Source organism: Tachyglossus aculeatus, unplaced genomic scaffold (genome assembly GCF_015852505.1).
Source record: "Tachyglossus aculeatus isolate mTacAcu1 unplaced genomic scaffold, mTacAcu1.pri scaffold_135_arrow_ctg1, whole genome shotgun sequence".
NCBI classification, from domain to species: Eukaryota; Metazoa; Chordata; class Mammalia; order Monotremata; family Tachyglossidae; genus Tachyglossus; species Tachyglossus aculeatus.
This window is the reverse complement of record NW_024044862.1, coordinates 41,790-69,028: the sequence shown is the minus strand read 5'-3', so window position 1 is coordinate 69,028 and position 27,239 is coordinate 41,790. Positions and strand designations below refer to the sequence as shown.

The window sequence follows — 27,239 nt, the reverse complement described above, 5'->3', positions numbered from 1 at the left end:
CTAGCTGTGGCAGCAAATCAGGAGCCCAGAGCCCAGGAGTACACTGTAGTCTGGAAGGAACCATACCCTGCAAGCCCAAGGGAAAAGAATATTATTTTCTAGGTGCAGGGGGGCAGTGGGTGAGTGTGCTAGCATGCAATACAGGGAGGAAAACAGGACAAGGAGGACTTGCCCGAGGGCTGGCCAAGATTTGAAGAAAAAAATGATCACAGGATATTTTTTCAAAGAGTTTAATGAAGCAGTAACAGTTTGGTCAGACACTGGCTTGAAAGAGGCAGTTTCATGATTCTGAAAAACACTTTACAAAAGTACTGCAGCACAAGATTCCCTCTGTAAACTAGGCTTTGCCGTAAACTTCCCTAGAGTTATGTGTTCATAAGACTTCAAACCTATTCTTTCTACCTATTCAGGATGGTCTTGTGCTGTTGAAAAACTGCAGAAGGCACTTGAAAGCTGTTTTAGGACTTGGTCAAATTCATTTGCTTGCTGGTAAGGTGTTGCTGTACTGGGCAACGGTGCAGGTTTTCACTATAAATCATCATGGTGTTGGGATGTTTCGTTGATGACCTGTGAACAAGTTGAGGAGAAGGACCACGTAATGCGTGAACAACTGTCTGATGGCAGAGGTATGAGATTCAGAAACCTAATCAGATAACTCATACATGTTAACCTGGTGCTACGTGCAGAACCTCATTTTCCTTTGGAGAAGCTTGGTTTCTCCATTCTGACAGCTTTATTTCCCAGAACGATGGGTGCAGGGTTGAGGGACAGTCAGAATATTACATGCAGGCATGAGCTGCTGCCCCCAAGACATTGAAAATGACAGTGGTTCCAAGAAGCCCTTCAGGCAGTAGGATCTGACAAATGCTAATTTACATTTCAGAAGCATATTCAGTGCAGGAGAGGCCAAAAGTCATCTGGAATCCAGCCCGACGCTAGAGGCTAACCAGGGGAGCCAACTCACGAACACCCAACAATGCTCTGGTCTTCCTACCTCCTAGGGAAAGTGTTTGGATGACTCCCAATTACCTTTAGCTGTCTGGGCATACATTAATTGGGACTTCATGCTCCAGGGACACTGAGGTGCAAAGGCTGGCTTCCCATATAGGGCACTGGCCCTGTAGAGTGGGGCTCAGTAGGGTATATCCTGGGGGCCCAGCAGTGAGGTGAAGGGAATTGTCTTCAGGGTCAGGCCAGGGTCAACTGGCTGAACTTACAGAGAGTCAAAATGTTTGTATGTGTGTGGGTACTGGGGACAGAGGGAAGAGATTGGCCAGGGTAAGGAAGAACAACTCTCTCCTCGACCCCCTCCAGTCTGGCTTCCGTCCCCTTCATTCCACGGAAACTGCCCTCTCAAAGGTCACCAATGACCTCCTGCTTGCCAAATCCAACGGCTCATACGCTGTCCTAATCCTCCTCGACCTCTCAGCTGCCTTTGACACTGTGGACCACCCCCTTCTCCTCAACACACTATCTGACCTTGGCTTCACAGACTCCGTCCTCTCCTGGTTCTCCTCTTATCTCTCCGGTCGTTCTTTCTCAGTCTCTTTTGCAGGCTCCTCCTCCCCCTCCCATCCTCTTACTGTGGGGGTTCCCCAAGGTTCAGTGCTTGGTCCCCTTCTGTTCTCAATCTACACGCACTCCCTTGGTGACCTCATTCGCTCCCACGGCTTCAACTATCATCTCTATGCTGATGACACCCAGATCTACATCTCTGCCCCTGCTCTCTCCCCCTCTCTCCAGGCTCGCATCTCCTCCTGGATGTCTGCCTGCCACCTAAAGCTCAACATGTCGAAGACTGAACTCCTCGTCTTCCCTCCCAAACCTTGTCCTCTCCCTGACTTTCCCATCTCTGTTGATGGCACTACCATCGTTCCCATCTCACAAGCCCGCAACCTTGGTGCCATCCTCGACTCCACTCTCTCATTCACCCCTCACATCCAAGCCGTCACCAAAACCTGCCGGTCTCAGCTCCACAACATTGCCAAGATCCGCCCTTTCCTCTCCATCCATACCGCTACCCTGCTCATTCAAGCTCTCATCCTATCCCGACTGGACTACTGCACCAGCCTTCTCTCTGATCTCCCATCCTCATATCTCTCTCCACTTCAATCCATACTTCATGCTGCTGCCCGGATTATCTTCCCTTCAAGGCCCTGCTGAGAGCTCACCTCCTCCAGGAGGCCTTCCCAGACTGAGCCCCTTCCTTCCTCTCCCCCTCGTCCCCCTCTCCATCCCCCCACCTTACCTCCTTCCCTTCCCCACAGCACCTGTATATATGTATATATGGTTGTACATATTTATTACTCTATTTATTTATTTATTTATTTATTTATTTTACTTGTACATTTCTATCCTATTTATTTTATTTTGTTGGTATGTTTGGTTCTGTTCTCTGTCTCCCCCTTTTAGACTGTGAGCCCACTGTTGGGTAGGGACTGTCTCTATGTGTTGCCAATTTGTACTTCCCAAGCGCTTAGTACCGTGCTCTGCACATAGTAAGCGCTCAATAAATACGATTGATTGATTGATTGATTGATCTTTGTCCATAAATGCTCTGGGCATATTACTCCCCTCCTCAAAAATCTCCAGTGGCTACCAATCAATCTGCGCATCAGGCAGAAACTCCTCACCCTGGGCTTCAAGGCTCTCCATCACCTCGCCCCCTCCTACCTCACCTCCCTTCTCTCCTTCTACAGCCTATCCCGCACCCTCCGCTCCTCCGCCGCTAATCTCCTCACCGTACCTCGTTCTCGCCTGTCCCGCCATCGACCCCCGGCCCACGTCATCCCCCGGGACTGGAATGCCCTCCCTCTGCTCATCTGCCAAGCTAGCTCTCTTCCTCCCTTCAAGGCCCTGCTGAGAGCTCACCTCCTCCAGGAGGCCTTCCCAGACTGAGCCCCTTCCTTCCTTTCCCCCTTGTCCCCCCTCCATCCCCCCATCTTACCTCCTTCCCTTCCCCACAGCACCTGTATATATGTATATATGTTTGTACATATTTATTACTCTATTTATTTATTTATTTTACTTGTACATATCTATCCTATTTATTTTATTTTGTTAGTATGTTTGGTTTTGTTCTCTGTCTCCCCCTTTTAGACTGTGAGCCCACTGTTGGGTAGGGACTGTCTCTATATGTTGCCAATTTGTACTTCCCAAGCGCTTAGTACAGTGCTCTGCACATAGTTAAGCGCTCAATAAATACGATTGATGACGATTGATGATGATGTCCCTCTGAGCTTGTATGCCCTTCCCCGCTAGCCCTGGGAACGGATCTCATGAGAGTCCTTTCCCATCACCCCTGGCTGGGTGTGGGGCATATTGACAGTGGCGCATAGGTCTTTCATTTCTTTCTGCAGACCCCTCCTCCCCCTACTCCAGGCCCTTGATTTAAGAAATTCACATACCTGTCCATCCCTAGTTTCAACAGTCTCGGTAAGGAGTATTCTCTTGGGATGGGTGTCCACCAGAGGGTGGGAGTCAATGTTGATTTCTGAAAGATGAGAATAACAATTTGTCAAAATGAGAGTTTAATGGTCCCTGCATATCACCCAAGAGTTCTCTACAAAGGATTAATAGTCTTGTGTTTATTCTTGTTGAGAATTTCTCTCTTTCACCAGGCACCATCTCAGTGCCTTGGGAGGTTTAAAGAGTTGCCAATATTGGTTTCATGATCAGCAATCCATGTACACAGGCTGTGTGAACTATTGATTACAAAAGTGAATAGCTATTCATAAAATAAGGATTTTGGGGCAGTAATAAAAAAGTTAAAAAAAGTTTAATCAACTTTGTTGCCCACAAAAATGAACAGTTACGAGCCTAGTCAATGAGTCAATGATCATGATCAAGTCAACAAGAACATTGGTATTCAGCAGTATAAACTATTCAGGAGTTGTGGGGTAGATTTAGTCAGGGTACATCTTGATTCTGACTAGTTCCTTTTGTCCTAATCAATCATGTGACCGGCTACTTAGGTGAAAAAAGTCTAAATTTCAGGGGGGCCACATTCTATTATTATCATGTTATTTGTTAAGTGCTTACTATGTGTCAGGCAATGTATTAAGAACTGGGAGGATAGAAGCAAGTCGAGTTGTCCCTTGTGGGGCCCACAGTCTCTATCCCCATGTTACAGATGAGGTAATAAAGGCACAGGGAAGAGAAGTGACTTGTCCAAGGTCACACAGCCGATAAGTGGCAGAGCTGGGATCAGAACCCATGGCCTTCTGACTCTCAGGCCCATGGGCCATGCACTACACCATGTGGGCCACAGTCACCCTATGCATGGTGTGACCGCCACCTCTGCTTTAGTAGCAACTGTGTGAGTGATGAGATTTCTCTAGTTTGACCCAGTAGAGACATAATCACCTTGCCTGCCAGATTTGAGGGAGGGTTGGTTGCTGTAGTTTGGATGAAAGAGATGAACTCACCCTCACCCTGCCACCCCTACCCCCACTGCTGGGGCTTCCCCTAAATCCACTGCAGCTTCAACTAGAGACAACCCCCCATTATTACAAGGGAGTTCCAGCTTCCCCAAACACAGGTCTTGGCATTTAGGAGTGTCTAGGGCTTTTTCTGATCAGAAGGAAACTTCTGTGCTTCCCATGAGGAAGCTACCAAGCCCTGGAAATGAAATGGCAGTGCTCACCTCTCAGGTTCAAGGAAAAAAAAGCTTGGAACTATCAGGGTAATCCTGTAAAAAGACAGATCACGTTGTTACCAGGCAACCCTAAGGATAGATGGTCACCTCCCAGGTTCCCACTCCTCTCCCCTACTTACCTGCTCTCCTCCCCCTCCAGTAATTTGCGATAGGTGGCTATCTCAATATCCAGTACCATCTTGACATTCAGCAGGTCCTGGTATTCACGCAGGTGGCGAGCCATCTCTTCCTTCATGTTCTGGATTTCATCCTGAAGGCGGCCAATAGTGTCTTGGTAGTTAGCAGCTTCAACCGAAACGTTCTCCTCCATCTCACGCATCTGGCGCTCCAGAGATTCGTTCTGCAAGAGAAGAGTAGGAGCTTGGCTATGACCTCATCAAAGACTTGGTACCCCGAGCGATGCTGCCCAACCCAGTTTGACCCCATTCTGTGGTCCATGGAGAGGCAGAGGTTTCTCATCATGAACATGGTGCCGGATAATAAGAATAATGCCATTTATTAAGCACCTACTTTGTGCAAAGCACTGTTCTAAGCACTGTGGAGGTTACAAGGCGATCAGGTTGTCCCAAAGGGAGTTCACAGTCTTAATCCCCATTTTACAGATGAGGTAACTGAGGCACCAGAAGTTAAGTGACTTGGCCAAATTTACACAGCTGACAGTTGGTGAAGCTGGGATTTGAACCCATGACCTTTGACTCCAATGCCCACGCTCTTTCTACTGAGACACGCTGCTTCTCTAAAGTGTATGTCCAAACGCTTACAGAAGCATTCTTAAGCCACCTGTCAATTGTCTATTCCAAGTAATCATGGACAGAAGAATGAATCATTGTGTTCCAAGTTGACAGTCAGTCAAGCAGAAATAATCAAAGACACGGGGCCCAGAGGTGTGGTTCAGGAATTACCTGGTCTTTCATGCTATCCTAACACTTGGTTAAAAACCTAAACTTCTTTTCTTTCAAACTTGGCTTTAATGACTAGCTTTGATTGCCGATTCCTTCTACATTGGTTAGAAACACATTTGGGATTATGGTAATATATGTTCATCAATCAATCAATCAATCGTATTTATTGAGCGCTTACTGTGTGCAAAGCACTGTACTAAGCGCTTGGGAAGTACAAGTTGGCAACATATAGAGACAGTCCCTACCCAACAGTGGGCTCACAGTCTAAGAGGGGGAGACAGAGAACAAAACCAAACATACTAACAAAATAAAATAAATAGAATACATATGTACAAGTAAAGTAAGTAAATAAGAGGCTCACGAGAGCCTCTTGGGGACAGGCCATGGTGGCTCTGAGGCAATTAGATCCGAAATCCAGCTCGGCCCCCTTCCCTCGGTACCCTTGGACCCCTCGGCCACCCGCCGGCGACACAGGGGGACGGAGAGACAGGTCATGGACGGGTTTTATTGCTCAGGTTTGGAGTTTCAGTTGCCCCCACCCATCACGTCCACCACCCGAGCTGCGTAGTCTGGCACCGAAGTTCGACCTGGGGCGGACAGCCGCTCTCCTAGTAGCCATTTCAGGGCCACCGGGGGCCCTGTGGGATTCTGGGAATCGGGCTTCCGCCCATCCATGTCTGTGGGAAGAAGCCGGGCAGTGGCCCGGAGCTTTTATTCCCAGAGACGCCACCCTCAACACCTCCGCTCTGAGCCCTCCGAGGCCCCAGACGCCGAGGGAAAGAAAGATGAGTGAACCGCTCCCGAAGCCCCAGAGCCGGGAGAGAGGGGAGGCCCGTCTCCCGGTCCCCGCTGCTGGTCTGGAGCCAAAATTTCCGAGGAATGCCGGGCCGAAGTCCAACATGCCCGTCCTCTGGCCTGCCTCCTGCTTCACAGCGGTTCTTTCCATCTCCCGGGGGCGGCTATACCTGCCGCTGCCCCTGTCTGAGTTTCTTGAGCCGCCGTTAGGCCTGCACAACCCACGCTCGCTCTTCCTCCACGATCCGCCGGAGGGCCAGGGAGACGGGGGGCGGCCGGGGGTCACCGCCGGGGGCCAGGAGGATCTTCAGCAGGAGCTGTTTCTGGTCGGGCTTGTCGTGGCTGATGCTCTTTCTGGGCTTGGCCGTCAGGTCCGGGGGCTGCATGGCCACCTCGCCAAACTTCACCCCATCTTGGAACATTTCCTTTTCTCTCTTGACCTCGGCCTTCTCTTCCTTCCGCCATCGTACTTTCTCCAGCCGCCGTCTCTGAAACTCTCTCTTCTGCTGGGGCTTGTCGTTCTCGGCCAAATGGTCATGTTCATGTTCATGGGTCAAATGGTTTAAATAGTTTAAAATGTCTGTTGGGTGTCCTCATATAAGAGGTGGAATGCCAATTTAGGAGGCTACGATATTAGAGCAAAGCCCATTGTTGGTGTTAAGTTAGCCATCACCAAGCAAAGGGGAGAATTTCCTGCAATGCCAACTTCAGCCAACACAGTGGACCTGTGGTATTTCATCCCCGACACCCACACCCTCCAGCGTGTACTCACGGTCCCTTTCAGTGCATCCACTTCACAAGTGAGAGACTGGACCTACCAGCGATACTCATTTGATTCCTGCTTGGCCTGGCGCAGAGCTTCATTGTTCCTATTAGCAGCTTCGGAGAGGTCAGCAAACTGTTGAGAAAACATTCACAGTGGACATCTCAACCCCAGGGTGGATCGCAGCCCCTTGGTCCCAAGAGGGCAGAGGACCAGTCAGCTGTCAACTGGAAAGCTGGATCACCAATGAATTCCCTATTCCACTCTCCTCCAGTCACCAGCGTCACCTTCCGTAGCATACAGTGTGGTCCTGAGAAACCCATCTAGGAAATAGGTGACTCCTGTGCATGCCACGGATACTTCCAGAGGGAGCCCTGGTTTGATGAAGTGAGTGTAGGCATGCATGCACCGTACCCCCAATCCCTGCACCCCCTCTCCAGATGGGTGACCTGTGCCAACTGCTTGGTTTAATCCCCAGAGAGCTGGTTTAGGGACTAGGTTTAGGGTACCGCCCTCAGGGAACACCTTCCCCTAGAGTCACACCTCGGATTTGTACCATTCTTCAGGTTCATGGACGTTCTTTGCAGCCACATTTTGGTACCGCTGGCGAACATCACGCAGGGCAGCAGTGTGATCGGGCTTAGTCACATCCACATCGATTTGGATGTGCTGTTCCTGAATCTGGGACTGCAGCTCCTGGATTTCCTGGTGAAGAATAAGTAGAAAAGATCAAGTTCCTGCTGGCTTCCCTGAGAAGATAGGCTTAATTTACATTCCCCGATACAGAGGAAGCCCATTACCTCGTCATGAAGTTTCTTCAAGAAGACTATCTCTTCTTTTAAGGATTTGACTTTCCGCTTGAGATCAAGGTGTGCCGATGAAGCATTGTCAACATCCTAATTGAAATGAGAGCCAAATTACTTATTCTAACCAAATCAACCATTCATTGACTCACATTTGCTTTTTAGAAAACATTTGTTGAAAATAAGCAGAGTCAAATAACCACAGTCTACCATGCCAAAGCATCCGGAAAGAGTTGAACTGAGCTTTCCAGTCGGACGTTTGGAATTTGGCCAAATCAATCTGGTTCTCAATTTGGAAATGCTGAGGTGAGAGGCATTCGTTCTTTGGTAATTAATCATAAGGGTAGGCCCGGTATCATGAGAGTCCAATTGGGGACTTCTTTACTGAGACAGATCCTGGGTGGATCTTGTAGGCCCTGGTCACCAACAAGCAGGCAGGGTAGAAAAGCAGCTCTGGCTCTGATTCTGGCTTCAGAAAGTGAAAAACAGATGTGTCAATCTATCAGTTCAACTTGCTTTTCCCCTTCTTCCAGAGGACGTCACAGCTTGGAGACAAGGGAGACAGTGTGGCCTATTGGAACAAGCACAGGGCTGGGAGACAGGAAACTTGGTTCAGATCCTGGTTCTGCCACTTGTCTGCTGGGTGACCTTGACCAACTTCTCTGGACCTGTTTCCTGTAAAAGGGGAATTCAATTCTTGTCCTGCCTCCTTCATTGACTATGAGTTCTGTGGGAAAAAGGTACTCTTTCCATTCTGATTATTTTGTCTCTTCCTCAGCGGCTAGCACATAGTGAGAACAACCACAGTAACTGCATATAGTATAGTACTCTGAATACAGCAGGCATTCAATGTATACTACTGGATGAATGAATTAATTGCAATATAGTGCCTTCTTCCCGTAGATGTACTTTCTCTGACTGCTGCCCAAGCCTTCTCTCTGACCTCCCTGCCTTCAACCTTCAATCTTCTACCCAGATCATTTTCTTAAAAAAATTATTCTGGGCACATCTCCCCACTCCTTAAAAACCCCCCATCTCAGTACAATACTCTGCACACAGTAAGCTCTCAATAAATACTATTGAATGAATGAATGAATGCCCCCTGCTTTCTACCCCTCTGCTTTCTGCTCCTTTGCTTCTCAGACCCTCTGCGCCTCAGCTCTCTTCCCCCATCCTTCGTCTCTCCTTTCTCTTTCCCTCTGCTTTCTGCTGTCTGTCTCCATCCTTCTTGACTGTGAGCCTATTGTTGGGTACGGATTATTGATGACGTTGTACTTTCCAAGTTCTTAGTACAGTGCTCTGCACACAGTAAGCGCTCAATAAATAATATTGAATGAACGAATGAATGCCCCCTGCTTTCTACCCAGCTGCTTTCCGCTCCTTTGCTTCTCAACCCTCTGCTCCTCTGCCCCTCTGCCCTGCTGACCCTCAGCTCTCTTCCCCCTACCCTTCAACTCTCCTTTCTCTTCCCCTTTGCTTTCTGCTATCTCCCCCCTTCTAGACTGTGAGACTGTTGTTGGGTACGGATTGTCTGTGTAGATGAATTGTACTTTCCGAGTGCTTAGTACAGTGCTCTGCACATAGTAAGCACTCAATAAAAACTATTGAATGAATGAATGAATGCCCCCTGCTTTCTACCCAGCTGCTTTCCACTCCTTTGCTTCTCAACGCTCTGCTCCTCTGCCCCTCTGCCCTGCTGACCCTCAGCTCTCTTCCACCTACCCTTCAGCTCTACTTTCTCTTCCCCTTTGTTTTCTGTTATCTCCCACCTTCTAGACTGTGAGCCTGTTGTTGGGTACGGATTTTCTCTGTAGATGAATTGTACTTTCCGAGCGCTTAGTACAGTGCTCTGCACACAGTAAGTACTCAATAAATACACTTGAATGAATGAATGAATGCTCCATTCACCTCTGCTCTCTACCTTCCTTCCACCCTGCGATCAGCTGTTCCCCATTCTGCTCTCAGCTCCCTGCCCCTTTGCTCTCGGCTCCCTGCCCCTATGCCCATCTGCACTCTTCCATTCTGCATTCTGCCCCACTCCTTTCTACCCGCTGGCATTTTCCCTCCTGGTCTCTTCCCCCCTTGTCTCTGTCTCCAGAGTTTCTGCCCCCCTAGACTCTAAAACCCAGCTCTCTGCCCCCCAGTTCTATGCTTTCTGCCCCGAGCTCTCTGGATCCCTAGCTTTGCACCTCTCAGCTTTCTGCCACCGGCTATCAGCTCCCCTTGGTCCTTGCCCCTCAGTTCCCTGACTCCATTCTCTCTGTCCCCTGCTCTCCTGCCCTGCCTCTCAGTTCTCTGCTCCATGCCCCTTTAGTCTCTGCTTCCTATCCCTCTGCCCCCGCCCTTCCCCCAGCTCCGCCCCACACACAGCTCTTGACTCTCAGCCCCTCAGCTCTCAGATCTCTGCCCTTAAGGTCTGTATCTTTCTGTTCTCTGCCCCTCAAATTTTTCCCCTTGAATCTCTTCCCCTCTGATCTCTGGTCCTTGTTCTCTGAATCCCTGCTCTCTATCCACCTGCTCTCTGAATCTGTCTCCCTGCTTTCTGCCCCTCAGCTCACCTCCCTGTGCTCCACCCCTCAGTTTTCTGTCCCTCAACTCTATTCCCTCTGACCCTCAGCTCTCTGTGTCTTCGCTTCAGCTCTCTGCCACTCAATTCTCTTCCCTCTGCCCCTCTGCCCCTCAACTCTCACCTCCAATTGCTTCATTTCACTACTCCTCAGTTCTCTGCCCTTTTGTTCTCTTCCCTTTTCTTCTCTGGCCTTCTGCTCACTGCCCTAAGCCCTTCTGCCCCTAGACTCCTTGCCCTGTTTCTCTGCCTCCCTGCTCTCTTTGCCCTCCCTGATCTTTGCACCCAGGCTCTCTACCCATCAGATGCCTGCTCTCTTCCACCCACTCTCTGCCACCCGCTCTTTAACACCAACTCTCAGCCACCAGCTCTCTGCCCCCAGTAATGTGTGCAATCTCCCAGCTCTTTGCCCTAACCCCAATTCTCTGCTTTTCGTCCCCCAGCTCTCTGCCCCCAACTCTCTCATCTCTTGCCCCCCAGCTCTCTGCTTTCTGCCCCCAGCTCTCTGCTCTCTGACACACAGCTTTCTGTTTGCCCAGCTTTCTATCCCTCCAACTTTCTATCTCCCTGGCTGTCTATCCACCCAGGTTTCTGCCTCTCGGCCCCTTTGGCCTCTACTCCTCTACTCTCTGTCCCTCTGCTGCTACGCCACTGTCTGCCCCTCAGCAGTCTTCCCTCCTGACCTCTGTCCCCCTAATCATTGCCCCCCTTTCTGTTCCCCTTGTTGTCTGCCTCCTCCTCTCTGCCCCCCACTCTCTGCCCTGCTGATCTTTGGATCCCTAGCTCTCCACTACTCATCTCCCTGTCCCTCAGCACCCAGTCCCCAGTTTTGGGCCCCCCGCAACTTTCTGGCCTACCAGTTTCTGCCCTCCCACTTTCTGCTCCCCCTGCTTAAGACCGCCCCGCCCAGTTCTCTGTCCCACAACTCTTTGCTTCCTGCCACTATCTCTCTGTCCCTCAGCTCTGGGCTCTCTGCCCTTCAGCTCTCTGTCCCTCAATCCTCTGTCCCTCAGCTCTCTGCCCCTCAATTCTCTGCCCCCGAGCTCTCGGCTTTCTTCCAATCTGCTCTCTTCTTGCCTGCTCTTTGCCCATCTGCTCTCTGCTCCCTAGACCTGCCTCACAGACGCCTGCCTCATAGGTCTCTCTACCACAGGCTCTCTGTCCTCTAGACCTCTGCTATCTTCCATAAGCTCTCTGCCCTGACCCCCAGTTCTCAGTTCTCCATCCCCAAGCTCTCTGCTCTGTGTCCCCCAGTTCTCTGCAGTCTGTTCTTCAGCTATCTGCTGTCTTACCCCTATCTCTCTGCTCTTTGTCCCTCACTCCCTGCTCCCCCAAGGTCTCAGCAAATCAGCTCAATTTCCTACCCCAGCTCCCTGTCCAACTGGCTCTCTGCCCCTGTGCTTACTGCTCTTGGCCCCAGTGTTCTGCTTTTTTCCCCCCTCCCCCAGCTCTGTGCTTTCACCCCATTCCCTGCTCCCTATTCCCAGACTGTCTCCCATCTCTTTCCCCTGAGCTTTCTATTCCCCACCCCCCAGCTCTCTGTTCCACACAGCTCTCTCTCCCCCCAGTTCTCTGCCTGTCAGCTCTTTCCCCCCTGCTCTCTGACTTTTAGCTGTCTGCCCCCTGCCTTACCCAGCTCTTGCTTTCTGCCCCTTGCCCCAGCCCTCTGCTCCCCCAAATTTCTGCTCTGCCCCCCCCGGCACCCAGCTCTCTGATCTCTGCCCCCAACCTCTCTGACACTCAGCTCTCTTGATCCCTAGCACTCTACTCCTCAGATCTCTGTCACTAAAATCTCTAACCCCCCGCCACTCCCAGCCCTCAAGCTCACTGCCCCACCAGCTCTCTACCCGCCACCTCCCTGTCTTATTTCCCTCCAGCTCTCTGGCCCTATACCTCAGGTCTCTGCCCCCCAGCTCTCTGATCTTTGCCCCCCGACCTTTCTACTCTCTGCCCCCACTGCACTCTTTGCCCCCCCAGCACTCTGCTCTCTGCCTCACCAACCTTTCTGCCCCATGCCCCCAGGAGTCTACCCCCTGCCCTCTGCCCTCGGGCTCTCTCCTCTTCCTCAAGCTCCCTGCCCACTCTAGGCTCTCTGATCTCTGCCCACACCCAGCTCTTTTCTATCTTACCCCAAATTTCTGCTTTTTGTCCACTAGTTCTCTGCTTTTTGCACCCCAGCTTTCCGCTCTCTGCCTCTCGGCTCCCTGTCTCTCAGATCTCTAAATCACTGTTAGGATCTCTAGGATCTACTGGACTCTGGGGTTCTGAAACTTGGTCCATGGCAGGGAGGTAAAAGAGAGGGTGAGGTTTTAAGGAGGGATGGAGGTTAGAATTTTGGGCCCAAATGGCAACAGGAGAGGAAGGAAAGGGTTCTTTCCCTTCCTTCTCTATGTGGGGAGACATGGGGAGCAGGGGCTGCCAACAATAGAATAGAATAGATTCTATTTATCTAATTTGATGGTATTGGTGCCTGTCTACTTGTTTAGTTTTCTTCTATGTCTCCCCATTCTAGACTGTGATCCCTCTGTTGGATAGGGATTGTCTCTATCTGTTGCAGAATTGTATCTTTCAAGTGCTTAGTACAGTGCTCTGCACACAGTAAGTGCTCAATAAATACGATTGAATGAATGAATGAGGGAACTGGGCAGCGTTTTTTTGGGAGAGGAGGAATCACCCTTCTAGATAATGGCAAGGGACCCCATCCCTGAGTGGTTTGGCATGGTGCTTTCTCCCACATTAGAGAGGCTTATCCCTTGCCTCCATCTCTTCATTGGGAAGCATCATGGCCTCATGTCTAAAGCATGGGCCTGGGAGACAGAGGATGTGGGTTCTGATGCCAGCTCTCCCATTTGTCTACTGAGTGACCTTGGCCAAATGATTTCACTTCTCTGGGCCCCAGTTCCTACAACTGTAAAATTGAAATTAACATTGTGAGCCCCTGGTGGGACGTGGGCAATGTCCAACCTAATTAACTTGTATCTCTCCCACCGCTTAGTACAGTGCCTGAAACCTAGTAATTGTTTTACAAATAATCAATAAATAAAGCCGGCCTTGTCAGACTAAGTTTTCACTGATTCCTTTTCTAGAAGGGATCAGTGAGGAGGTGGCAGGAGCCAAAACCCTGGGATCTTGAGGAGTGAGGGAGGATGGAACAGACCACAGAATACTAGCGAAGAATCCTTTGAGGAAGACAGCATGTCCCCTTTCCAGTCCCTTACCACTGCCCAAGGATTAGGCCAGAAAGTAGGGTGGCCCTGGGCCCCAGCTAAACTCGAAGCAACGTGGAGCATCGGAAGGGCCCCAAGGCCCTCGGTTCCACCTGAAAAGGTGGACAGTGGGACATCCGGGCCCCTGCCTCATCAGGTGTGACAACACATTGACAGGCGGGAAAGTGGGTGGGTGGCAGGATGTTGGATACAATTCCTCTAGGGTGATTGCTGATTTGTTTCTCTTTGTGCAGGTCTTTTTGAGGGGCAGTCTTGTTCAGAGGCAGATCAGATAGATCAGATGACAGATGAGCAGTGTGGGTCAGTGGAAAGAGCACGGGCTATGGAGTCAGAGGTCATGGGTTCACATCCTGACTCTGCCATTTGTCAGCTGTGTGACTTTGTGCAAGTCACTTAACTTCTCTCTGCTTCAGTTCCTTATTCTGTAAAATCGAAATTAAGACTGTGAGCCCCACGTGGGACAACCGGATCACCTTGTATCCTGCACATAGTAAGCGCTTAATCAATGTCATTATTAATATTACTATTATTATTATTATTATTTTTATTACTAATATTATATTTGTACCCTTTCTAGACTGTGAGCCCACTGTTGGGTAGGGACCGTATCTATATGTTGCCAGCTTGTATTTCCCAAGTGCTTAGTACAGTGATCTGCACACAGTAAGCGCTCAGTAAATACAACTGAATGAGTGAATGAATGAATGAATGAATTTGAGGGGTTCCTTGTCCCTTCTAGAATGACATGATTGCTGAATTTAGCATCCTTTCCTGCCTGCTCCCGAGGACCCCATGCCCGCTTCTGATTGGCTCTAGGGTGTTCAGCTCAGGACATTGAGTGAGGGTGATGAACCAGTTTCCATGCTCATTTTGGTGGTTCCTAGAGCTGAAGTGGTGCAATTGGTTATCACACGGTTCTTACAGTGTGATATGGATGTAGGTCATTCTATCTCCTCGAAGAGGCCTTCCCTGACTAAGCCCTCCTTTCCTCTTCCCCCACTCCCTTCTGCTTCACCCTGACTTGCTCCCTTTATTCATTCCCCCCCAGCCCCTCAGCACTTATGTCTGTATCTGTAATTTATTTATTTCTACTAATGTCTGTCGCCCCTTCTAGACTATAAGCTTGTTGTGGGCAGGGAATGTGTCTTTTTATTGTTACATTGTACTATCCCAAGCACTTAGTACAGTGCTCTGCACACCAGAAGCAATCAATCAATCAATCAATCAATCAATAAATATAAATAAATAAATAAATAAATAAATAAATAAATAAATGTGCCCCTCAGGTCTATGATCTCTGCAGCACTACCCCTCAGCTCTCTGCTCTCCACCCCTCAGTTCTCTTTCCCCCAGTCAGTTAGTCAGTAGTATTTATTGAGCACTTACCCTGTGTAAAGCACCATACTAGGTGCATGGGGAATGCAATTTAACCATTAATCCACATTTTCCTTGCACACAACAATCTTACAGTCTAGAGTGGGAGAGAGGCACTAATAGGAATAAATATATTATAGATATGTAAATAAATGCTCTGGGGCTGGGAGGAGGGATGAATAAAGGGAGCAAGTCAGGGCAATGCAGAAGGGGATAGGAGAAGAAGAAAGGCGGGCTTAGTCAGGGAAGACCTCTTAGAGGAGATGTGCCTTCAACAGTGCTTTGAAGGGGAGAGAGTAATTGTTGGATCTGAGGGAGAGAGGGAATTTCAGGCCAGAGGGAGGACATGGGCAAGGGGTTGGTGGCAAGGTAGATGAGATCGAGATATAATGAAAAGGTTAACATTATAGGAGCTAGGTGTTGGGGCTGGGTTGTAGTGGGAGAGTAGCGTAGGTGGGGACAAGGTGATTGAGTGCTTTAAAGCCAGTGGTGAGGACTTTTTGATCGATATGGAGGTGAATGGGTAACCCCTGGAGTTTCTTGAGGAGTGGGGAAATATGACCTGAAGGTCTTTGTATAAAAATGATCGGGGCAACATAGTGATATATGGACAGGAGTGGGGAGATACAGAAGGAAGAGAGGTCAGCAAGGAGGCTGATACAGTAATTCAGGTTGTTTGTAGAAGACGTTTAGATGGAGAGGACAGAGCATATTTTAGTGATGTTGTGAAGGTGCGACTGACATGATTTAATGATGGATTGAATATTGGGGTGGAATATGAGAGAGGAGTATTGCGAATAAATTCCATCGTATTTATTGAGCACTTACTGTATGTGTTTAATTCATTCATTCGATCGTATTTATCGAGCACTTACTGAGTTTAATTCATTCATTCATTCGATCGTATTTACTGACTGCTTACTGTAGCCTTTTAGACTGTGAGCCCACTCTTTTAGACTGTGAGCCCACTATTGGGTAGGGATTGTCTCTATATGTTGCCAACTTGTACTTCCCAAGTGCTTAGTACAGTGCTCTGCACACAGTAAGCGCTCAATAAATACGATTGATGATGGAAAGAGTAGAGGCCTGGGACCCGGGTTCTGATCCCAGCTCTGCCAAGAAGCAGCGTGGCTCAGCGGAAAGAGCCCGGGCTTTGGAGTCAGAGGTCACGGGTTCAAATCCTGACTCCAGCGCTTGTCAGCTGGGTGACTTTGGGTGAGTCACTTCACTTCTCTGGGCCTCAGTGACTTCATCTGGAAAATGGGGATGAAGACTGGGAGCCCCCCGTGGGACCACCGGATCTTCTTGGAACCTCCCCGGTGCTTAGACCAGTGCTTTTCACATAGTAAGCGCTTAATAAATGCCACCATTATTTATTATTATTATTAGAGAAGCAGCATGGCTCAGCAGAAAGAGCCCGGGCTTTGGAGTCAGAGGTCACGGGTTCGAATCCCGGCTCTGCCACTTGTCAACTGGGTGACTTTGGGCGAGTCACTTCACTTCTCCGGGCCTCACTGACCTCATCTGGAAAATGGGGATGAAGACTGAGAGCCCCCCATGGGACCACCGGATCTCCCTGGAACCTCCCCGGCGCTTAGAACAGCGCTTTGCACATAGTAAGCACTTAATAAATGCCATCATTATCTATTATTATTACAGAAGCAGCGTGGCTCAACGGAAAGAGCCTGGGCTTTGGAGTCAGAGGTCACGGGTTCAAATTCTGGCTCCGCCGCTTGTCAGCTGGGTGACTTTGGGTGAGTCACTTCACTTCTCCAGGCCTCAGTGACTTCATCTGGAAAATGGAGATGAAGACTGGGAGCCCCCTGTGGGACCACTGGATCTTCTTGGAACCTCCCTGGCGCTTAGAACAGTGCTTTCCACATAGTAAGTGCTTAATAAATGCCAACATTATTTATTATTATTATCATTAGAGAAGGAGCGTGGCTCAGCAGAAAGAGCCCGGGCTTTGGAGTCAGGGGTCACGGGTTTGAATCTCGGCTCCGCTGCTTGTCAGCTGGGTGACTTTGGGCAAGTCACTTCAATCAATCAATCAATCGTATTTATTGAGCGCTTACTGTGTGCAGAGCACTGTATTAAGCACTTGGGAAGTACAAGTTGGCAACATATAGAGACGGTCCCTACCCAACAGTGGGCTCACCATCACTTCTCCAGGCCTCAGTGACCTCATCTGGAAAATGGGGATGAAGACTGGGAGCCCTCCGTGAGACGACTGGATCTCCTTGGAACCTCCCCAGTGCTTAGAACAGTGCTTTGCACATAGTAAGCGCTTAATAAATGCCATCATTATTTATTATTATTGTTATTAATTGCTTGCAGTGTGACCTTGGGCAGGCAGCTTTACTTCTCTGCGCTTCAATTTCCTCAGCTGTAAAATGAGAATACTTTTTCTCCCTCCTTATTAGACTGGGAGTCCCATGTGGGACAGGGACTTTGTCCAAACTGGTTAACGTGTATCTATCACAGCGCGGAGAACTCTGACACATAGTAAGTGCTTAGCAAATACCATGTTAAAAAAAAGAGAGAAAGCCCATAGGGTAGTGCTTTGAATGTCGGGGAAATGGTGGATTTTGACAGTGTCGTGAAGTAGAACCCACAGGACTTGGGGACACGGACTGTGTGGGTTGAATGAGGGAGATAATGATAATGATAATAATAATAATAATAATAATGGCATTTGTTAAGCGCTTACTATGTGCACAGCACTGTTCTACGTGCTGGCACCGTTCAAAGCGTTGGCACTGTTGGACAATGCCACGTTATGGGCTTGTGAAACCAAGACAATGAATGATAATGATGGCATTTATTAAGCGCTTACTATATGCTCCCCACAGCACCTGTATATACGTATATATGTTCGTACATATTTATTACTCTACTTATTTATTTTATTTGTACATATTTATTCTACTTCTTTTGTTTTGTTAATATGTTTTGTTATGTTCTCTGTCTCCCCCTTCTAGACTGTGAGCCCACTGTTGGGTAGGGACCATCTCTAGATGTTGCCAACTTGTCCTTCCCAAGCGCTTAGTACAGTGCTCTGCACACAGTGAGAGCTCAATAAATACAATTGAATGAATGAATGAATGAATGAATGAATGAACAAGGAGACTGATGAATTACTCAAAGTGAGACTAGGCTACTTGTCCTTCGCAAGGGCTTAGTACAGTGCTCTGCACACAGTGAGCGCTCAATAAATATGAATGAATGAATGAATGAATAAATGAATGAACAAGGAGACTGATGAGTTAGTCAAAGCGAGATTAGATTACTTGTCCTTGCCAAGTGCTTAGTACACTGCTCTGCACACAGTGAGCGCTTATTCAATAAATACGATTGAATTCATTCATTCATTCATTCAATTCACTGAATGAATGAATGAATGAATAAATTAATGAAAAAGGAGAGTGATGAATTAGTCAAAGAGAGACTAGGCTACTTGTCCTTCCCAAGTGCTTAGTACAGTGCTCTGTACACAGTGAGCGCTCAATAAATACGATTGAATGAATGAATAGGCTAAGTGCTTGGATCACGCTGCTTAGAGAAGCAGTGTGGCTCAGTGGAAAGAGCCGAGGCTTTAGAGTCAGAGATCACGGGTTCAAATCCTGGCTCCACCAATTGTCAGCTGTGTGACCTCAGGCAAGACACTTCACTTCTCTGTGCCTCAGGTGTTTTGTCTGAACACGTGTTTGGAGTCAGAGGCCATGGGTTCAAATCCCGGCTCCGCCAATTGCCAGCTTGGTGACTTGGGGCAAGTCACTTCACTTCTCTGGGCCTCAGTTTCCTCATCTGTAAAATGGGGATTAAGACTGTGGGCCCCCCATGGGCCCATCTGATCACCTTGTAACCTCCCCAGCGCTTAGAACATTGCTTTGCACCTAGTAAGCGCTTAATAAATGCCATTATTATTATTATTATTATTATTATTCTCTGGGCCTCAGTTCCCTCATCTGTAAAATGGGGATTAAGACTGTGAGCCCCCCGTGGGACCACCTGATCACCTTGTAACCTCCCCAGTGCTTAGAACAGTGCTTTGCACATAGTAAGCGCTTAACAAATGCCATCATTATTATTATTATCAACATAGTAGCAGTTTGGATGGCCCCAAAAAAGGTTGGATTTCAGTGACGGATCCTGGCTCCGCCACTTGTCAGCTGTGTGACTTTAGGCAAGTCACTTCACTTCTCTGGGCCTTGGTTACCTCATCTGTAAAATGGGGATTAAGACTGTGAGCCCCCCATGGGACCACCTGATCACCTTGTAATCTCCCCAGCGTTTAGAATAGTGTTTTGCACCTAGTAAGTGCTTAATAAATGCCATTATTATTATTATTATTATTATTATCAACATAGTAGCAGTTTGGATGGCGACAAAAAAAGACTGGATTTCAGTGACGGATCCCGGCTCCGCCACTTCATTCATTCATTCAATCATATTTATTGAGTGCTTACTGTGTTCAGAGCACTGTACTAAGCGCTTGGGAAGTACAAGTTGGCAACATATAGAGACGGTCTCTACCCAACAGCGGGCTCACCGCTTGTCAGCTGTGGGACTTTGGGCGAGTCACTTTGCTTTTCTGGGCCTCAGTTCCCTCATCTGGAAAATGGGGATGAAGACTGGGAGCCCCCCATGGGACGACCTGATCACCGTGTATCCCCCCCAGCACTTAGAACAGTGCTTTGCACCTAGTAAGCGCTTAATAAATGCCATCATTATTATTAGTATTATCAACATAGTAGCAGTTTGGATGGCGACAGAAAAAGTTGGATTTCAGTGACGGATCCCAGCTCTGCTGCTTGTTACCTGTGTGACTTTGGGCAAGTCACTTCACTTCTCTGGGCCTCAGTTCCCTCATCTGGAAAATGGGGATGAAGACTGGGAGCCCCCAATAGGACGACCTGATCACCTTGTATCCCCCCAGCGCTAAGAACAGTGTTTGGCACCTAGTAAGCGCTTCACAAATATTATTATTACTATTATTATTATTATTATTATTATTTTATTAAAACTGAAAGGATTAAGTGCCAAACTGAATACGTGGGACGACCTGATCACCTTGTATCCCCCCCAGCACTTAGAACAGTGCTTGACACCTAGTAAGCGCTTCACAAATACCGTTATTATTATTATTATCATTATTATTAAAACTGAAAGGATTTAGGGCCAAACTGAATATGTGGGACAACCTGATCACCTTGTATCCCCCCCAGCACTTAGAACAGTGCTTGGCACCTAGTAAGCACTTCACAAATACCATTATTATTATTATTATTTTTATTATTAAAACAAAGGATTTAGGGCCAAACTGTATATATGGGATGACCTGATCACCTTGTAACCCCCCCAGCGCTTAGAACAGTGCTTGGCACCTAGTAAGTGCTTTACAAATACCATAATAATAATTATTATTATTATTATCATTATTAAAACTGAAAGGATTTAGGGCCAAACTGAATACGTAGGATGACCTGATCACCTTGTATCCCCCCAGCGCTAAGAACGGTGCTTGGCACCTAGTAAGCGCTTCACAAATACTATTATTATTATTATTATTATTATTTTATTAAAACTGAAAGGATTTAGTGCCAAACTGAATACATGGGACGACCTGATCAACTTGTATCCCCCCCAGCGCTTAGAATGGTGCTTGGCACCTAGTAAGCGCTTCACAAATACTATGATTATTATTATTATTATTATTATTATTATCATTATTATTATTAAAACTGAAAGGATTTACAGCCAAACTGAATACATGGGATGACCTGATCACCTCATATCCCCCCCAGCGCTTAGAACGGTGCTTGGCACCTAGTAAGTGCTTCACAAATACCATCATTATTATTAGTAGTAGTATTAAAACTGAAAGGATTTAGGGCCAAACTGAATCCGTGAGTTGAACGAGGGAGGTGAGAGAGACGGGCAGTGACGACAGGAGAAAGAAATCCCTGGTAAAACCCAGATTCCGACCCAAAGAGCCCGAGTGCTTGCCCAGCGAGGTGAGGTTCTGATAGTTTTCCAGTATTGCGTCCCGACAGAGGTTGCGGTGGGCGAGGTCCAGAAGCCACCACTCTTTGCGGGTGAAGGTCCTGGCCACGTCCTCGAATGTCACTGACCCCTGAAATGCCATGAGGTTCCCGGTCAGTTCACATCGCTCCCGGCCATCGCTCCGAGCACCCGTCCATCGCTCCGAGAACCCGACCACTGCTCCAAGAACCCGTCCATCGCTCCGAGCACCCGTCCATCGCTCCGAGAACCCATCCACCGCTCCGAGAACCCATCCACCGCTCTGAGCACCCCTCCATCGCTCCGAGAACCCGTCCATCGCTCGGGCCTTCGGAGGAGATACCTGGCTGCAGGTATTCCCAGAGGCCCTGAGAGGGAATAATGCTACTCCCAGGGGCCACATTGTGGAAAGGAGATGGGAGAGAAGGGTGGAAGGGTTGGAAGGTGCAGCAGAAGAGAAAAACAAAGATTGAGAAGCTACAGCAGCATATTTACTACTCTATTTATTTTATTTTGTTAATCTGTTTTATTTTGTTGTCTGTCTCCCCCTCCTTGCCTGTGAGCCCGCTGTTGGGTAGGGACCATCCCTCTAGGTTGCCAACTTGCACTTCCCAAGTGCTTAGTACAGTGCTCTGCACACAGGAAGCGCTCAATAAATACGATTGATTGAATGAATGAATGAATAAATAAATAAATTGAATGAATGAATGAATGAATGAAATGGTGTTTCTTCCAGGCAGGGAGACTGTGTCGGTTTCCTAGGGGATAATTTTTTTTCAGTTGTTATGGCATTTTGTTAATAATAATGATAATGATGGTATTTGTTAAGCGCTTACTATGTGCCAAGCACTGTTCTAAGCGCTGGGGAGGTTACAAGGTGATCAGGTTGGCCCACGGGGGGCTCACAGTCTTCATTCCCATTTTAATAATAATAATGATGGCATTTATTAAGTGCTTACTATGTGCAAAGCACTGTTCTAAGCGCCGGGGAGGTTACAAGGTGATCAGGTGGTTCCACGGTGGGCTCACAGTCTTCATCCCCATTTGACAGATGAAGTCACTGTGGCTCAGAGAAGCGAAGTGACTTGCCCAAAGTCACACAGCAGACATGTGGCGGAACCAGGATTCGAAACCCTGACCTCTGACTCCAAAGCCCGGGCTCTTTCCACTGAGCCACGCTGCTGTAATAATAGTGATGATGGTGATGGTATTTGTTAAGCGCTTACTATGTGCCAAGCACTGTTCTAAGCACTGGGGAGGTTACAAGGTGATCCGGTTGTCCCCCGGGGGGCTCACAATCTTCATCCCCATTTTACAGATGAGGTAATAATAATAATAATAATAATAATGGCATTTTTAAGTGCTTACTATGGGCCAAGCACTGTTCTAAGCGCTGGGCAGGTTACAAGGCGATCAGGTTGTCCCCCGGGGGGCTCACAGTCTTCATCCCCATTTTACAGATGAGGTAATAATAATAATAATGATGGCATCTGATAAGCGCTTACTATGTGCCAAGCACTGTTCTAAGCGCGGGGGAGGTTCCAGGGTGATCAGGATATCCCCCGGGTTCTCACAGTCTTCATCCCCAGATTTACAGATGAGGTAATAATAATAATAATAATAATTATTATTATTATGGCATTTGTTAAGCGCTTACTACATGCCAAGCACTGTTCTAAGCGCTGGGGAGGTTACAGGGTGATCAGGTGGTCCCACTTACTATGTGTTAAGCGCTAATCAGGTTGTCCCACGTGGGTAAGCACTTACTACATGTTAAGCACTGAAATAAGAGCAAGGATGGATACAAGTTTACCAGGTTGGACGCAATCCTTGTCCCATGGTCTAAACCGGAGGGAGGAGAACTGAATCCCCAATTTACAGATGAGATAACCGAGGCATGGAGAATCCTTGTCCCACGGTCTAAACCAGAGGGGGGAATACTGAATCCCCAATTTACAGATGAGATAACCGAGGCATGGAGAATCCTCGTCCCACGGTCTAAACCAGAGGGGGGAGAACTGAATCCCCAATTTACAGATGAGATAACCGAGGCACGGAGAATCCTCGTCCCACGGTCTAAACCGGAGGGAGGAGAACTGAATCCCCAATTTACAGATGAGATAACCGAGGCATGGAGAATCCTCGTCCCACGGTCTAAACCGGAGGGGGGAGAACTGAATCCCCAATTTACAGATGAGATAACTGAGGCACGGAGAATCCTCGTCCCATGGTCTAAACCGGGGGGAAGGAGAACTGAATTCCCAATTTACAGATGAGATAACTGAGGCACGGAGAAAGAAGTAACCTGCCCAAGGTCTCCCCCTCCTAGACTGTGAGCCCGCTGTTGGGTAGGGACTGTCTCTGTATGTTGCTAACTTGGACTTCCCAAGCGCTTAGTACAGTGCTCTGCACACAGGAAGTGCTCAATAAATACGACTGAATCAATGAATGAACACAGCGGACTAGAGAAGCAGCGAGCGTGGCTCAGTGGAAAGAGCCCGGGCTTAGGAGTCGGAGGTCGTGGGTTCAAATCCCGGCTCTGCCAATTGTCGGCTGGGTGACTTTGGGCAAGTCACTTCACTCCTCTGGGCCTCAGTTCCCTCATCTGGAAAATGGGGATGAAGACTGGGAGCCCCCCGTGGGATGACCGGATCACCTTGTAACCTCCCGATCGCTTAGAGCAGTGCTTTGCACAGAGTAAGCGCTTAATAAATGCCATTATTATTATTATTCTCTGGGCCTCAGTTCCCTCATCTGTCAAATGGGATGAAGACTGTGAGCCCCACGTGGGACAACCGGATCACCTTGTAACCTCCCCACAGCTTAGAGCAGTGCTTTGCACATAGTAAGCGCTTCATAAATGCTATTATTATTATTATTATTATTATTATTATTATTATTATTATTATTCTCGGGGCCTCAGTGACCTCATCTGTCAAATGGGATGAAGACTGTGAGCCCCACGTGGTACAACCGGATCACTCTGTAGCCTCCCCAGCGCTTAGCGCAGTGCTTTGCACATAGTAAGTGCTTAATGAATGCCATTATTATTATTCTTATTCTCTGGGCCTCAGTTCCCTCATCTGGAAAATGGGGATGAGGACTGTGAGCGCCCCCGTGGGCCGGCCGGATCAGCTTGTAACCTCCCAATCGCTGCTCTGCACATAGTAAGCACTTAATAAATGCCATCATCATTATTATTATTATTATTAGAAGGGGGAGACAGACAACAAAACATATATTAAAAAATAAAATAGAATATGCAAATATGTACGAGAGAGAACTTGTACTTTTCAAGCGCTTAGTACAGTGCTCTGCACCCAGGAAGTGCTCAATAAATATGACAATGAGAAACAGGACCTCAAGAAGGGGAGAGGGAACCGCATCTCACCCAAGCACTGGTTTTCCGAGGCGCGGGGGCCGTTGCTTGATTTCCCGGGCTCCTCTCTGGGAGATGATGACCTGTGGGAAAAGGAAAACCACTGTCCGCGAATCCAGTGCCACTTCCCAATTTCCCAGATAACATCACCAGAGATTGCCGTGAGGAGCAGGGAGACCTGAGGGAGAAAGAAGGAAAACCACTGTCCGTGAATCCAGTGCCACTTCCCGATTTCCCAGATAACCCAACCAGAGATTGCCCCGAGGAGCAGGGAGACCTGTGGGAGAAAGAAGGAAAACCACGGTCCGTGAATCCAGTGCCACTTCCCAATTTCCCAGATAACCCAACCAGAGATTGCCCTGAGGAGCAGGGAGACCTGAGGGAGAAAGAAGGTAAACCACTGTCCGTGAATCCAGTGCCACATCCCGATTTCACAGATAATATCACCAGAGATTGCCCCGAAGAGCAGGGAGACCTGGGGGAGAAAGAAGGAAAACCACAGTCCATGAATCCAGTGCCACTTCACGGTTTCCCAGATAACATCACCAGAGATTGCCCTGAGGAGCAGGGATACCTGAGGAAGAAAGAAGGAAAACCACTGTCTGTGAATCCAGTGCCACTTCCCGATTTCCCAGATAACCCAAGCAGAGATTGCCCCGAGGAGCAGGGAGACCTGTGGGAGAAAGAAGGAAAACCACTGTCCGTGAATCCAGTGCCACTTCCCAATTTCCCAGATAACCCAACAAGGGATTCCCCACCCTTTCAAAAAGGTATAGATCCAGAAAAGAAGAGGGAGCGGGAAAAATGAGGGCTTTGGGACAGCTTCTTGAAGGAGACGGGATTTTAATAAAACTCTGAAGGTCGGGAGTGTAGTGCCCTCCTAGATGTGAAGAGGAACGTTGTCCTGGGCTGTGGGGAATGGGAGGAAGGAGAAGGGAAGGATATTGACATATTTTTCAAAAGCCACAGCGTGGCTCATTGGAAAGAGCCCGGGCTTTAGAGTTCGAGGTCATGGGTTCAAATTCCGGCTCCGCCAATTGTCAGCTGGGTGACTTTGGGCAAGTCACTCAACTTCTCTGGGCCTCAGTTCCCTCATCTGTAAAATGGGGGTGAAGACTGTGAGCCCCCCGTGGGACAACCTGATCACCTTGTAACTTCCCCAGCTTTGCACATAGTAAGCACTTAATAAATGCCATTATTATTATTATTATTTTTGTTAATAATAATTCTATGCAGATGAAGGAAAAGCAGGTGAAGATAACCTAGAGAAGGACCGACAGACGGATCTAGGAATAATCAGCTGTCTAGACTGCGAGCCCATCGTTGGTTCGGGACCGTCTCTGTATGTTGCCAATTTGGACTTCCCAAGCGCTTAGTACAGTACTCTGCATACAGGAAGTGCTCAATAAATACGATTGAACAAATGAATGAATCTGTACAGATTTATTGCTCTATTTATTTTACTTGTACATATTTACTATTCCATTTATTTTGACTAATGATGTGCTTATAGCTATAATTCAATTTATTCTGATGGTATTGACACCTGTCTATTTGTTTGGTTTTGGTGTCCGTCTCCCCCTTCTAGACCACGAGCCCGTTGTCAGTTAGGGACTGTCTCTATATTTCACTTGCGCTTTCAGTAAGCGGTCAATAAATATGATTGAATGAATGAATGAATATATGTTGCCAACTTGTACGTCCCAAGCACTTCGTACAGTGCTCTGCACACGGGAAGCGCTGAATAAATATGATTGAATGAGTGAATGAATATATGTTGCCAACCTGTACATCCCAAGTGCTTCGTCCAGTGCTCTGCACACGGAAAGCGCTCAATAGATATGATTGAATGAATTAATATATGTTACCGACTTGTACGTCCCAAGCGCTTCGTCTAGTGCTCTGCACATGGGAAGCGCTCAATAAGTACGATTGAATGGATGAATGAATATATGTTGCCAACTTGTACGCCCCAAGCGCTTCGTCCAGTGCTCTGCACACGGGAAGTGCTCAATAAATACGATGGAAGGAATGAATGAAGAGGGTGGACTGGGTTGTAGTAAGAAAGTCGGGAGGAGAGCTAGGAGGGGGAGAAATACCTCCGCCACTAACCTCCTCGCCGGGCCGCGTCCTCGTCTGTCCCACCGTCGATCCCCGGCCCACGTCCTCCCCCTGGCCCGGAATTCCCTCCCTCCACACATCCCGCCAAACTGGCTCTCTTCCTCCCTTCAAAGCCCTACTGAGCGCTCACTCCTTCCAAGAGGTCTTCCTGAATGGAGCCCCCTTTTCCCTCTGCTCCTCCTCCCCTCTCCGTCACCTCGACTCCCTCCCTCTGCTCTGCTCAAGCGCTTAGTACAGTGCTCTGCACACAGTAAGCGCTCAATAAATATGATTGATTGATTGCCCCTGGCATCCCAGCACTTGTGTGCATATGCATGCATTTATTATTCGATTTATTTGATTAATTATGTGCATCTATCTATAATTAATAATAATAATAATAATAATAATAATAATAATAATAATAATAATAATGGCATAATGTAAAATCCTCACTTGACAGATGAGGGAACTGAGGCCCAGAGAATAATAATAATAATGATGGCATTTATTAAGCGCTTACTATGTGCAAAGCCCTGTTTTAAGCACTGGGGAGGTTACAAGGTGATTAGGTTGGCCCACAGGGGGCTCACAGTCTTAATCCTCATTTGATAGATAAGGGAACTGAGGCCCAGAGAATAACAATAAT

The 27,239-nt window shown here is 48.0% G+C and overlaps 1 pseudogene; it reads right to left on the bottom strand.

Annotated features, from left to right (window-relative positions):
- Positions 1-243: 243 nt before the first annotated feature.
- The window catches only part of LOC119922981, a 41,334-nt pseudogene continuing 14,338 nt past the window's right edge, over positions 244-27,239 (bottom strand).